Source organism: Lissotriton helveticus, chromosome 11 (genome assembly GCF_964261635.1).
Source record: "Lissotriton helveticus chromosome 11, aLisHel1.1, whole genome shotgun sequence".
NCBI lineage: Eukaryota > Metazoa > Chordata > Amphibia > Caudata > Salamandridae > Lissotriton > Lissotriton helveticus.
This window is the reverse complement of record NC_136072.1, coordinates 58,835,636-58,850,602: the sequence shown is the minus strand read 5'-3', so window position 1 is coordinate 58,850,602 and position 14,967 is coordinate 58,835,636.

Sequence of the window (14,967 nt, the reverse complement as noted above, 5' to 3'; positions counted from 1 at the left end):
TCTCTCTTGCTCCACTCTCTCTCTTGCTCCACTCTCTCTCACTCCACTCTCTCTCACTCCACTCTCTCTCTCACTCCACTCTCTCTCTCTCTCTTGCTCCATTCTCTCTCACTCCACTCTCTCTCTCACTCCACTCTCTCTCTCACTCCCCTCTCTCTCCACTCTTTCTCACAAAGTAGTGTATGTTGCCATGGGCGACCGCAGAAATGTTTCTGGGGGAGCACATTTTTTACTTCATCAACATCCCCCTTGCCTCTTCTCCCCTCTGCCTTGCACCCTTCTCCCCCTCTCCCTTGCACCCTTCTCCCCCTCCGCCTTGCACCCTTTTCTACCTTGCACCATTCTCCCCTCTGCCTTGCCCCCTTCTCCCCTCTGCCTTGCCCCCTTCTCCCCTCTGCCTTGCACCCTTCTCCCCTCTGGCTTGCCCCCTTCTCCCCCTCCGCCTTGCACCCTTCTCCCCCTCTGCCTTGCACCCTTCTCCCCCTTGCACCCTTCTCCCCCTCCGCCTTGCACCCTTCTTCTCTCCGCCTTGCACCCTTCTCCCCTCTTCCTTGCACCCTTCTCCTCTCTGCCTTGCACCCTTCTCCTCTCTACCTTGAACCCTTCTCCCCTCTGCCTTGCACCCTTCTCCTCTCTGCCTTGCACCCTTCTCCTCTCTACCTTGAACCCTTCTCCCCTCTGCCTTGCACCCTTCTCCCCTCTGCCTTGCACCCTTCTCCCCTCTGCCTTGCACCCTTCTCCCCTCTGCCTTGCACCCTTCTCCCCTCTGCCTTGCATCCTTCTTCCCTCTGCCTTGCCCCCTTCTCCCCTCTGCCTTGCACCCTTCTCCCCTCTGCCTTGCACCCTTCTCCCCTCTACCTTGCACCCTTCTCCCCTCTGCCTTGCCCCCTTCTCCCCCTCCGCCTGGCACCCTTCTCCCCCTCTGCCTTGCACCCTTCTCCCCCTTGCACCCTTCTCCCCCTCCGCCTTGCACCCTTCTTCTCTCCGCCTTGCACCCTTCTACCCTCTTCCTTGCACCCTTCTCCTCTCTGCCTTGCACCCTTCTCCTCTCTACCTTGAACCCTTCTCCCCTCTGCCTTGCACCCTTCTACCCTCTGCCTTGCACCCTTCTCCCCTCTGCCTTGCATCCTTCTCTCCTCTGCCTTGCACCCTTCTCCTCTCTGCCTTGCACCCTTCTCGCCTCCGCCTTGCACCCATCTCCTCTCCGCCTTGCACCCATCTCCTCTCTACCTTCCACCCTTCTCCTCTCTACCTTGCACCCTTCTCCCCTCTGCCTTGCACCCTTCTCGGTCCCCCTTGCCCACCCTGCGGACGCCCATGGTGCGTTCTAACAAGAGTGCTTACCTGATGGCACTACTTTGCTGCCTTATCCCTTCTCATATGAGCTTTGCCATGGAGAATGCTCTCTCTGGGGGGCCCCACTCCCACCCTTGTCAGGATCTCGAGCAGTGTTCTCTGCTGCCTCCTGCTCTCGCTCTGGGGCCCCCACCCCCATCCTTGTCAGGGTCCTGAGCATTGCTCTGTGCTGCCTTCTCTCGCTCTTGGGCCCCCAGCCTCCCCCCCGTCCTTGTCAGGGTCCCGAACAGTCCTCTGTGCTGCCTCCTCTCTCTCTTGGGCCCCCAGCCCCCCTCTGTCCTTGTCAGGGTCCTGAGCAGTGCTCTGTGCTGCCTCCTCTCTCTCTTGGGCCCCCAGCCCCCCTCTGTCCTTGTCAGGGTCCTGAGCAGTGCTCTGTGCTGCCTCCTCTCTCTCTGGGGCCCCCAGCCCCCGTCCTTGCCAGGGTCCCGATCAGTGCTCTGTGCTGCCTCCTACTCTCTGGGGTCCCCACCACCATTATTGTCCTTGTCTCCTCTCAGAGGAGCAGAGCCCTGTGGGGAATGCTGTCTCTTGGCCACCACCCCCACCCTTGTCTCGGGCCTGCCTCCAGCTCTGACTGAAGAGAAATAATGTTGATACTTTGTTTCTCTTCAGTAAGAGGGAGGGGGCGAGGGGCTCAGGGCAGGCTGCACCTGCTAAAGACACAGAGGGAGAGAGGCTTGCTCCAGCACAAGCCTCTCTCACAGCTCTCAGAAAAGCTGAGGGGCCCGGGGCCCCCTTCTTTAACTGTAGAGAGTGGGGCCCAGCACCGCGGGGCCTATAGGGGCGTTTGGTACGCCCCTGGTGCCCTGATACTGATGTAACATTACAGCATTGCACACCGGCCCTCAGTTTCTACTACTGTTGTCTTTCGAAATATATAAAGGCTGTGAACAGCAAACTGTGTCAGTCGTTAAAGTTGGCCTTTCCTTTTTGTGGCTCAGTAGGCAATATTGAATGTTAATGCAGCCTCATACTCCAAATGCGAAATTTGTAAATGAATAAGTGCAGGGACCCAAAGTTTTGCTCAGAAGCCCCTTTCCAGCTCTATGGAGGGTCGGTCGGATACCAAGACCGCTAGCATTGATTCGACCTCCTTACTCTCTAATGCACCACCAGACACTCCCTGCCTCTTTATGGTACTCTTCGATGTTTGTGTTTTTACCTTTGCTTTCTTTCTTCGCAACTTGTGTGTTTTGCTGTCATGCTTTGGATAATTCTCTGGGGTTGGGGGTGGGGGTGGACAGAGGGAAACATAAGTGCTCAAAGCAAGCACTGCTTACTTCTCTTCATGAGGAATCCCAGCCCAGGACACATTTGCATGCAGAATTTCTGGTGTGCACATTTTCACTTGGGATTTCTAGGCATGTATGGGTTTGCTGCTTTAGTAGTTATATAGATGGAATTTAGATGGAATGGGGTTAAATTGTTCAAGGAAAGCATTTATACCTCTTCCCCTGGAGTTACTCCTTAAGACTGCAATGCAAACTGTTTAGCGGGGACAGCTGGTGGTGCATTCAGAACTGCTGCTCTGTGTATTTCTGCAGCAGTGCTTGGATCTTCAGCCCATTAACTGCCCCACAGAGAGAACCCCTTTTCTCTGGGAGCTGCGCATTACTCCCGCTTCTCCCATTCATCACGAGGATTATGCTTCACTGTCGTTTATGGCGGCTCTCCCAGGCTTCAAAGGGCCTGTCCCCTCCAGGCGCAGAAGTGATGCGAACAGGAAGCAGGAGGCATTAAAATGTGTGCAAGTTATGGCTGATAGTAGGAAGCACAAGGCATGGGTCACTGCTAGAATCCTGCGCACTCCCTATCAGTACCTGAGTGGGCAGCCCTGCCCTCATCCTAACCACAATTCTCCCTTCTAATCTCCATGTGGCACATGCTCAGAGTCTACTGGCCCAAATATTGCCGGTCGGGCGGGCCCCACCATGATGCCCCCCCTTCCCGGATGCCAGACGAGTCCAAATTACCAACCCGCGCCACCGTGACCCGACCGCCACCCACTGGCACTCACTGAGACAGACAGACTCCCTCCGACGATCCTCCTCGCCACCACCCGAACCACTCCTCCTGTCTACTAGGCGCCGAGACTCACTCACCTGATCTGAGGCCTGAGGGCTGGGCTGGGCTGGGGCCTGCCTGGGCTTGGCCAGCTGGCCTGCAGCTCAGAGTTAGATTAGGGCGGCCGCCGAGGCGCGAGCGGGTCGGGATGGGCAGAAGAAGGCCCTAGGGCAGGGGCTGAGGGCAGCGCAAGGATAGCCAGGTAGGGACCGGGGCATGGCAATTTAAATATTTATGGCAAATAAAGGCCCCGCCGGTGACTGGTCACCTGGTAGGAGCGTGGCTTTGTCTTATTCTTCTCTTGGCAACGCGCGCCCCTGATGCTAACATAAACGCGCATTTTTGATTGCGTGTGTGAGCTCATTGCGGTGATTGTGCATGTGTTGTCCCTGTCCCGACAAATGTAATGAGGGCATTGGTGGTCACCAGCTCTGCCCCCGCCCTCCACCCTAACATGCATATGCGTCCCGGAAGGCCTCGGAGTAAACAAGTGTGCGCAGCGCCGTGACCGCGCGCACCACCCTGTCCCTCCGCCAATTATATTAAGAGAGCCTGCTCAGGGGCGGCCCCGGCACTATTTCTGAAGAGCCATTTATAATTGCCTCAGGGGCCGGGCCGGGGTCCCCGCTGCCCCGCGCACTGTCACCGTCCATTTCTAAGAGTCTCGGGGCCCGGGGCCCAGGGCCCGCCCGCAGTTGCAGTGTCGCACACCATTAAGAGCCTCAATAGTCGCCCCGGCCAGGGCCCACCACCTACCCAGGACTGCACCTACCAGTCCATTTGTATCATTCAGGGGCCGGGGCCCCCGCACCATTCCTGCCTCAGGTACCCTGCCGGGGCCCAGGAAAGACACCAATATAACTGCCTCACGGGCCCCGGCAGAGGCCCGCCTATCATTTTTATCATTCAGGGGCCCCGGCCATGCCCCTGCACCATTCCTCAAGAGCCTCGGTCCCAGAGACACCATTTATAAGTGCCCCAGCACCATTTGGAACTATTTCAGGGGCCCCGGCCGGGGACCCCGCACCAGTCCTCAAGAGCCTCAGGGCCCCGGCATTTATAAATGCCTCATGGGCATAATTAAAATCAATGATGTCATTGTGAGCCAGTGAGGGCCCCAAGGAGCGTGGGGCCCCCCGCAACGCAGGGGTGCGGGGGCTTGTGTTACGCCCCTGAGTTCAGCTGTCAAATCATCCCCTCTGGTTAGAGCAGATTTACTAATTCTCTTGCTCGGGATAACCAGGAAAAGCCGGTCTCTCCCAATCCATACTCAGTAAATGTTGTTAGGTCTTTGTCTAGAAGCATATACTTTGTTTGACAGAATCAGCATTGCAGGTATTTGTTTTACGGTATAGCTAGATAAGGGCTGGCTTTTACAGTGTAGCTAGATAAGGGCTGGTTCGTCATATTTGTGAATGTGAACAGCTATACCAGCTTACCACCACATTTCACATCACGTATTCCATTGTGTTGCAACTTTCTCTGAATCAGTTCATAACATATGATCACAGTGTTTTGTTCCATCTTGTTTATACCTTTTTTGATATTTTCTTTCATGTTCATACAAATCCTTAAAAGGCGTTTTGCCAACAGATGTTTTGTTTCCTAAAATGTCATCAGGCCAGAAGCAATTAAACCATCCATCAGTATTCCTTTCATCTCCAACTGCCAAAGAAACCAGAGGTACATTATAAAGTGCTTACCAAATTAATTTTCATCAGGTAATAGTAGTCGCATACCTAACTTTATTTGGGAAAAGTGTCACCATTCCTGTGTGTCACTGCATTACCTAAAACACAAAAGAGGTGATGGTCTGAAAGTTTGTAATCATCTAACCACTGGCAATCACTCAGGGTAACATTTTAACCAATTCTTCTTTTCCCCTCCATGCCAGCTCAGTTTGCACCCAGCAATATACAAATCAGTCTTGACCTTGCTCCAAAGAAACAGTTCAGAACAAACTTCCAGGACAATTTCTTCACTACCAAGAAGATCACATCTTAACCCCAAAGTATCTGAGCAAAGTTGTCTACAATACCAGCTTACTCGGGCAAAGTATCCAGAATAACGTCCTTGTGTCCTTGCTCTGTAACATCCATGCCATCTTCCTTGCCTCTGTTAATGTGCTCCTCGTGCTACACAGATTCTCAAATTATCAATCAAATCTGTCATCTTCTTTTAATATAAGAAGCCATTAGAACAGTCGGTTTCATGTAGATCTTTCGTGCCACAAAGATAGGATACAAATCTTCACTCCTCAATAGTATTGAAAAGTCTACTAAAATTATTGATTAATCACATTTTGGTTCTCTTAAGTCTGTACTCATTTTATTTGCAGTGCATGTACCAGTCAGATTGGCTGCCATCACTGAATGCTTAAAGTCATCACACTGATCAATTTTTCACATATTTCTATCCACCAACATTCAATGTAAAAAGTAACTCCGCAAAAGTCTGTAAAAGTCACCTAAAAATGTTTGATATATCATATTTTGTTTATTTTATGTCATTTTCCATGTAATATGCAGTGCACACATTCTTTACATGTCAAAAAAACAGCTGCCATACTTAGATATACAAGTCCATCACTCTGGTCAAGTTTATGTACAGCTCCTGCAACCAACATACAACATTAATATTCCATTCCTCACAAGTGGGCAAAATTGTTCATTATCCAAACTAATCCTTTGAGGTCACATGTTAGTCAAAAGAGCCTCAGTTTATTAAATCCATTCATGTGTATTAGGTCATGTGTTACTCAATAGTGTTCCTTATCATTAAATCATATCCCATTCATTTATGTGTGTATTCATGCAGACATTTGGAAGGAAATGCTCAATGGCACCGAATTCTACATCCCAGGAAGAAGTGAAGGGAAACCTATGCATGCATGTGCAGGTTATGTTGAAATAATGATTAGATAGCTTGATGCAAATCATATATTATACAAACAGTATCACAGTTTGTCTCCTGTATTCCTTCATCAATTTGCATTTCATATTTTAACAAAGCCCCTTACTTTTCTAATCTCCCTATATTGGCGCAGAGTCACAAAACATTATACACATGTGACAGTTTTAGACACTTTAAAAAAGAATATAATACTCCTTACCACACGTGGTATTAATGGGAATCCACCAGGTTGTAACTGGAGGTCAGATAAACAAGAAAGAATACATCAAATGCATCAGTCTCTCATAAAGTAATGGAATGTACGATCTACTTTCAGCCATTGTTGAACCGGTTTTAACCTGGGAATCCAATTAGCTTCCAACTTTTGCATTTTTAATTCTCTTTTCCCTCTCATCATGTCACTAGGTGCACATTTGGCAGCTTGGAATCTCAGACCTTCCCCTACTTGCAATGGCTTTCAATGCAGTGAGTAGCCAGCTAGAGGTGGGCTAAGATGCTGTTTCTTATAAGCTCTTATGCTATACTTTACTTTATTCGATATTTTTCATATCATAAAAGTGCAAACATACATTAATTATACAATCAATATACAAAAAAGTATCACAGACATATTACAAATTTACTAAAATCAAATTTTAAAAACACTTTTTCCAGTTAAATAGCTTAAAAAGTCTAAAATAAATTTTCAATGGGAGAAATCAATCGAAAGGAAGTTAGTATTTCTGTTTTGTGGGGTCCAGCAACCTAGTCCTTCTGAACCAAGCGCTAGAGATGTACTTTGCAATACCACAAACAATAAACGTAGAGGATGTGTCGGTTAGCACAATACACAATGCGATCCTAAAATCTCTAACACCCATCTCTCTACACACAGGTTTTAACCACCTAGCTCGGGGTAACCTGTAAGCCCTGCAGGCAAACAAAAAAATGTGGTAAAGTCTCCATTTTACATGAACAGCCTGGGCAGTTAGCATCATGATCTCTCCCACCTTTCCATCATGCTGTAAACTTTTTCAACGGCAAAATACCATATCTCATTTTCAAATAAAGTGATCTATCTCTAGGAATTTGGATATAATCCAAAAGCGGCTCTAATTTCCTAGTTGTTTTAAATTCCAGAAATTGGTTGGTCAATGAACCATACTTTGTACTTTTCAATTCCTCGGCCTCCACCCACTCCCAGTAGATTTTTTTTAACAATTTGTTTGTGAGGTGGTGATTGAGAGGCCCAAAATTCTTTCATTCCTAGAATCATCACTAACTATTTTAATTTGTTAAGCCATTTTATTTTATTGGAGATATTCAAAGTAATTAGTTCGTCCAACACCGAGGCATAATTAGCCAAATAAAGTGTTCTTCTTAGACGCACCCAAAACAGCAAGGGGCGAAGGCGTACTATATCCCCGATTGATCTCCTGCCCAAATCAGCATACAGGGGTCTAAGGGGGGTTGAAATAGGGAGTGAGACTAACAGCCTGATTCATGTACATGCCGTTTTGCGTGGCCCTAATAGCGAATCATAGCGACTCGCTATTGAGGACACGCAAAACGGCATTCATGTAGGAATTGCTAATAAAATAGCGATTCCTACATGTTCTTTATTTGCGAGTAGCAAATTGCTACACACAAAAACTCCCCATTCATTCCTATGGGCCAAGAGGCCCATAGGAATGAATGGGGAGTTTCCCTTATTTGCGAGTAGCAATTTGCTACTCGCAAATGAGATAGCGATTTTAAGGGTGCCAGGGGTGTCCAAAGGACGCCCTGTAGCACCCCTAAAAAGCACATTTGAACAGGTGTTGCGCACACACATGTCCAAAGGACATGTGTGTGTGCAACATGCAACTTAGAAAAATGCTTTTAAAAGCATTTTTCTGAGTTTTTGCTATTTACCGACAGGTCTGACCTCTCGGTAAATAGCGGCCCCAAAAGTGCAAAATCGCTATTTCTTGATGTGTCATGAATAGCATTTAAGGAATCTCTATTAGAGATTCCTTAAATGCCATTCCTCGCAAATATGCGAATTCTTAAATAGCGATTTTTGCATTTGGGATTGTGAATACCAAATGCAAAAATCGCACTCGCAAAGGGCCAGATTCTCAGAATCTGGCCCTTTTGCGAGCGCTATTGCCTACATGAATCAGGCTGTAAGTCTCTAACAAACTTGTTCTCAGCTTTTACCAGGTCCATTGTATTTTCGCCTCCCCACAATTCAGAGCCATAGACTGCTGCAGCTAATGCCTTCCCTTCATATACTGTGAGGACTGGGCCTATCGGTCTGCTAATTGATAGGCGCTGATTCCTCAATATTGCTCCAGAAACCCTTTTAAGGTTCAGCAGCATTTTCGCTAGGTGAGAATCCCATTTCATGTTGTTACATAATCTGACTCCCAGGTAATCAAATTCTTCAACCACTTCCAAGGCGGACCCATTCAGGGTGAGATTTGGTTTCCTCAGCTTTCTTTGTGCTAGCACCATCAGCTTTGTTTTAAGGGTGTTAATAGTTAGCCCTCGCTCATCACAGAACACACTAAACCGATCAAGGAGTTTCTGCAAACCTGATGGGGTTTTAGACATCAGGAGAGTGTCGTCAGCAAAGAGGAGGGTTTGTGTTTTCTCCCCTTTCAGGACTGGGGCATCCGCAGAGTCCTCCCTCAAATGGTCTACCACCCCATTGATAAAGAGGGAGAACAATGACGGAGCCATAACACAGCCCTGACGAACCCCTCTGCTGACTGGTACCCTCTCTGTGAGTTGATCTTGACTACCCCAGCGAATTCTAGCATAGGTGTCTTCATGAAGCTTTACAACAAGCTGCAAAAGATAACATGGAAATCCAATAGCCAACAGGACATTCCAAAGTTTGGTACGAGGAATTACATCGAATGCTGTTTTTAAATCGATCAAGGCCAAATATAAGCTACCTTTTGCGATGGTCACAGTTTTCCAATATACTGCGCAAAACCTGAAAACCTGGTCCATCGTGCCTACATCCTAAAGCCCGCCTGGAAGTGAGTTAGAATGTTGCACTCATGGAGCCATGTTTCAATTCTATTAACTATGACCCTGCCAACTACCTTCTGAATTGTGTCAATTAAACTTATTGGTCTGTAGTTGGCAGGGTCCTCTTTGTTACCTTTTTTGTATATGGTAACAACCTCAGCACCTTTCCAGGATTCTGGGACCGGATGTCCTATCATAACAAGGTTCATTAAACGTGCAATAAAGTCCGACCATAACATAGGGTCGTGCAGGAATAAGTCACCCGGCAGTCCATCCGGTCCTGCCGCCTTACCTGGTATTATGTTAGCGATAGCTTCCTGGACTTCCCGGGAGACAAAGTTTTCTAACTGGATTTGTTTTTCCATAATATTAATATTATAGACACCTATAGGATCCTCTTGATCTGCTATCCCACAGTATAATTTTAAAAAATGGGCATGCCACTGTCGTTCTGTTATGTGATTTGGCATAGCCGCTGTCCCCCTTCTTTCCATTTTGTTAATCAAATTCCAAAACTGGGTTGAGTCTTTGGCATAGGCAGCTACTTTAAGTTGCTGCCAATGTTCCTCTTCCCAGTTTATCTTGGATACTTTGATAATCCTGCTGTACTCCTTTCTAGCCAACCTTGCTGCTAGAGGATCATTATTTTTAATAGCAGCTGTTATAGCCTTTCTCTTTACCTTACACTCAGCAGTGTACCACGGGGTAACATTTGGGGCTCTGATAGTACTAAAGCCCTTTTTCGAATCCATAGTAAAAAAGACTCCTATTTTATCTACTAAGTTCTTAAATTAGTCCATTGGTTTGTAATCTTTTGAAGTGGAATTTATTAGGCTATTAGCTGTTAGCTTTCTGATCTCCGCACCTACCAAGTCTTTAATGCTATTTAATTTTCTTTCCTCACAACTGACCCTACTCCATTTTACTTTCCGGTTGCAATTCGAAGGGATGACTTCTTTAGTAGCCATCTTCGCAGTATTTATTGCTTTAAACGTATTACCCCAAAGAAAACTCATACAGAGTGGATTATGGTAGCTATCTTGGGATGGCTTTACCATCATATCTACCACACTGTCCCAAGATTGCATATCCATCAATATATAATCAATACGCGAAGGGCATCCCTGTCTATTATATGTCATTGCCCCATCCGGATCAGATGCGGTTCTCCCATTTAGTGCCCGTAAATTATGCTCAAGGGTGAGGGCATTCATCTGTATAGCTCTAGCCGTCCACTTTTTAATTGGTTTTACATTAACCAAAGGAATCAATTGTTTCCAGTCATCTACAGTAAGTCCCACTAACTCTTCATCATATAAGGGTTCGAAAGTACAGTTAAAATCGCCTCCTATTAACACTTTGGCCTTGGATAGAATGAACGCCAGAGTTTCATCAAGTAGGGTTATTGTTGGAGATAATTGCCCTCCTTTAGAACCTCTAGCATATATACAGAACAATTCTAATGTAGTTCCACCCCCCAGGTCCCTCAGAGAAAGATGTAGTAAATCATCTGAGGGCAAATCGTGGGTAATAATAGACAAGTTTAATGCTATGCTTATCCATATATGTAGGCCACCCGATGGTCTTCCTCTTCCTGATGAGGTTGCAGGAATAAAGTAGGTAGCATATCCACTTTTATGGAGCGGAACCATGCTCCAAGTCTCTTGGAACATACAAACATTAAATGAGCCAATAAAGTCGTTCCATTCAGGAATACCCATTTTTTTTGTAAACCAGCTATATTCCAAGAAAGAAGGCTAATAGAGTTCAGGGGGTCATCTGGTTCCCTATCTTTCACATTAGCTAATATCGATACGCCTTCTTCTGCTGTACTAAGGCTAGTATGTTTGTAGGTATTTAGGATTTCTCCTGGACAATCACACTCATAAATACAAGAAGGTTCCACTTCCCCATCCACAATAGTTACATTATGCTCAGTATTAGGGAGTTCATGACTGTCGGATATGGACAGCTTCTCACTATCCAAACATTGAAGTCAGTCCACATCTTCCAACCCATATAGGAGCGAGAATTGATTAAATGTTGGAATGTTAAAACCATAGTGGTCGATGTTATGTCTATTTGCATCCCCATTTCCCCAAGTTGGATTTTGTGGATAACTAAAGGTTTGACGGGTATAACCATTAGATCCTATGTTGTGGTGATTTGGTACCCTATGACCTGGAAAGGGGCCTTGGGAATTCGAAAAGGAGGTTTGGGGATAAAAGTAGCTTAAGAGATGTGTGGAAATGTCTTCACCACCTCCTTTATCCCACCAATCACCAATGTACCTGACTGCTCTGGTATCTTTAAAATTGATGATAATAATGTCTCCTGTTCTATCTTTAGGCCTAGTGCTAATCCAGTAAACTCTCCTGACATTTAAGATTACTCCATTAATATGAGCTGGCAAGGGTCTATTTTTGCGCAGCCAGAAGATTACTTTATTTTTAAGGGCTCGTTGGTCTTCCCTTACTTCTACAGGGAGAACCGGAACTCCTGGCATAATCACAATGTAAGGAGCCGATTCCGGAGGTAAATCTACCCTTCTTTTATTTGAGCTGAATACATTTTTTTGCTCAGCCGGCCCCTTACCCTCATTTCCATCTAGAATCAATTTAGTGGATGTTCCTACACTATCTCTCTTTTTTGGATCACTCGATTTGGGAACTTGTGGTTCTTTGGGCACTATTTCTTTCTGTTTAGGGAAAGGGTTCTGACCCTTTACAGGAGATTCCGATGGTGACTTTTTGCCGTCTCTAATATTTTTTGACCCAGAGCAGACATGTTGCTTACTTAGCATCATAGAGGTCTTTAATACTTCCTTTTCCACTGAGTCTAGCTGTTCGCCTATTCTCTTCACCCTTTCGAATAGGGGGAGGATTAAGGATCTTACCAGTTTTTCTATATTTGGCAACAGTTTATTTACTAAGGTTAATGGAAGTTTTTCTGTTATGGGGGGATCAGAAGTAGCCGGAGATGGTTTTTTAGTTTGCGCTTTGGTTATAGACCTGCGCTTATAGCTATTATCTCCCTGATTCTTAAATCGGAGTTTCTTCTTCTTTGGAGGCGGAGCAGTACATTTTTGTATCTGGATCTCACTACTAGCAGAATCTCTAATAGGAGTTCTCACTACTGGGACGGGGGATAAACTTGGCGTGATTTCTAACAATGACTCTACTTCATCTAAGTCATTTGAAGTTAAATCAAGCTGTGGCGATCGAGATAGATCATTTACAGTATGCAGGTTATCAGCATCCGTGGGTGAGGGGATCTCTTCTAACTGCTGTCTAAGTGGAGTTACTACCAACTTTATTGCCCCTAAAGAAGAGCATTTTTTACTCCTAAGCTCCTGGGACAATCACTTTTCCGTTAAAACAATCTCTTTTTCAACACGGAAGTAGCCCTAGTGATAAAAGCATCAAGTGTCCCCCTTATACAACCCTCCGCCGATGAAAGTCTACCTAGACTGTTACGGTGGCTCATGATACCCTCCGGAGCAAGACAATATTAGAATAAAACCTATGCTAAACAATGAAATCTAAGCAACCAAGTAAATTAATTTACAATCAAGGTTTGTTACACTCACAACTTTAGGGGGGTGGCCCAGCCGAGCCTCTACCATCCCCTGAAGGCCACAGACGGCCCGCCCTTTGCCCGGGCTTCGCCCGCGCGCGGTCCCGCATCGCGGGAGACTGATGGAATTATAAGGAGGAAGGCGGGGGCGTGTCCAGAGTGGGAAGAGGCGGCAGGTGTGGAGCAAATGGCCTGCTGGGCCTCGCAGTCCCACAGAGTCAGCAGTTCGGCCCCAGAAGTCCAGTGAACGGAGCCCGCGAAGCGGGGGCCGTGAAAGGTCTCTTAATCACCTTCAGTCAAGGACCTCGCAATTTCCACAGAGTCAACAGGTGAGCAGCAAAGAAAACGGCACCCGAGGAGCGGGGGCCGTGCAACAAAGATAAGGGGGCAGGCGGGGGCGTGTCCAGAGTGGGAAGAGGCGGCAGGTGTGGAGCAAATGGCCTGCTGGGCCTCGCAGTCCCACAGAGTCAGCAGTTCCGGCCCCAGAAGTCCAGTGAACGGTGCCCACGAAGCGGGGGCCGTGAAAGGTCTGTTAATCACCTACAGTCAAGGACCTCGCAATTTCCACAGAGTCAGCAGGTGAGCAGCGAAGAAAACGGCACCCGAGGAGCGGGGGCCGTGCAACAAAGATAAGGAGGCAGGCGGGGGCGTGTCCAGAGTGGGAAGAGGCGGACGGTGTGGAGCAAATGGCATGCTGGGCATCGCAGTCCCACAGAGTCAGCAGTTCTGGCCCCAGAAGTCCAGTGAACGGCGCCCGCGAAGCGGGGGCCGTGAAAGGTCTCTTAATCACCTTCAGTCAAGGACCTCGCAATTTCAACAGAGTCAGCAGGTGTGCAGCGAAGAAAACAGCTCTTATGTGTTTTTATCTACTTTTTCAAAGTTGTCTTATCATGCTTGTCACACTAGAATGTTGTACATTTGCAAATGAATACATAGACCTCAAATTTTGTCTCAACCTGTATATGTAACTTTTATCATGAACACATGCTTGATGTATACAACATCAAGCATGTGTTCATGATAAAAGTTACATACACTCATCCCATCTAAAACAAATCAACACCGGAGACAAGGATCCAGAAGGGAGAAAAGCACAAAACCTTTCGGAACTTGGAAAGCCAGAAAGGAAGGGAAGCTCTACTTCGACAGATACAAAACCCCGAGGGTGCTTTAGCGGCAGTTTACTGCCGATAAAGTGGCAATAATTGTATTGCCTGTCTTGATAATATGCCCCTGAGTTCTTTGACGGGCCCTTTTCAGTGGGTACTAAGAAGCACCAATGAACTCCTTTCAGTTCACAAATGGATCCCTAGCAAGGCACTCATTAAGTCCTCTCCTGCTGGGTGGCATAGTGGGTAGAGGGGAGAAGGACTCTTGTAGCTGTGTCAGGTCCATCTGCCATGTTCTGCAGGGAAGTGGGGACAGGAAGGGGTGACTATCCAAGTCCACAGACCCCCACTTGAGATTTCTCATGGCTTATTCCTACGTATCCCCTTAAGACAGTTCTTTAGGATTTGTTTATGAGTTTTAATGTCCAGGGACTTAATTCACCCGTTAAGCGACATGCGCTCCTTGTGATGCTGAGAGATTCTAAATGCAATATCTGCCTCTTACAAGAGACTCATCTTTTGCGCGCCGACTAGTAGCACCTCAGGTCTAAATGGTTCGATAGAAAGTATTTCTCATCAGTGGCCAGGAAGAGGACTGGGGTGGCCATCCTTTTAGCAACTCAGCTCCAGGGGACCATATTGGGCGTACATGTAGAAACACCGGTCAGGATGCTGGCACAGGGGGTATCACTGGGAAATCACAAATACACAATAGCCTCTACTTACAGCCCAAATGAGCATCAGGAAGCCTTCTTCCGGGATTCGCTGAATAATATCATTGAGTCCCAGGATGAAGATTTGGGGGTGGGGCGATTTTAATCTAGCCCCAGATTCCCAGATGGACAGATCTGTTCTATTTGTGGGACATTCCGGGTCCCTTTCGGACTCCATGATACAGAGATTGGGGGAGGTTGGGCTGACGGTCACCTGAAGACACCGCTACCCA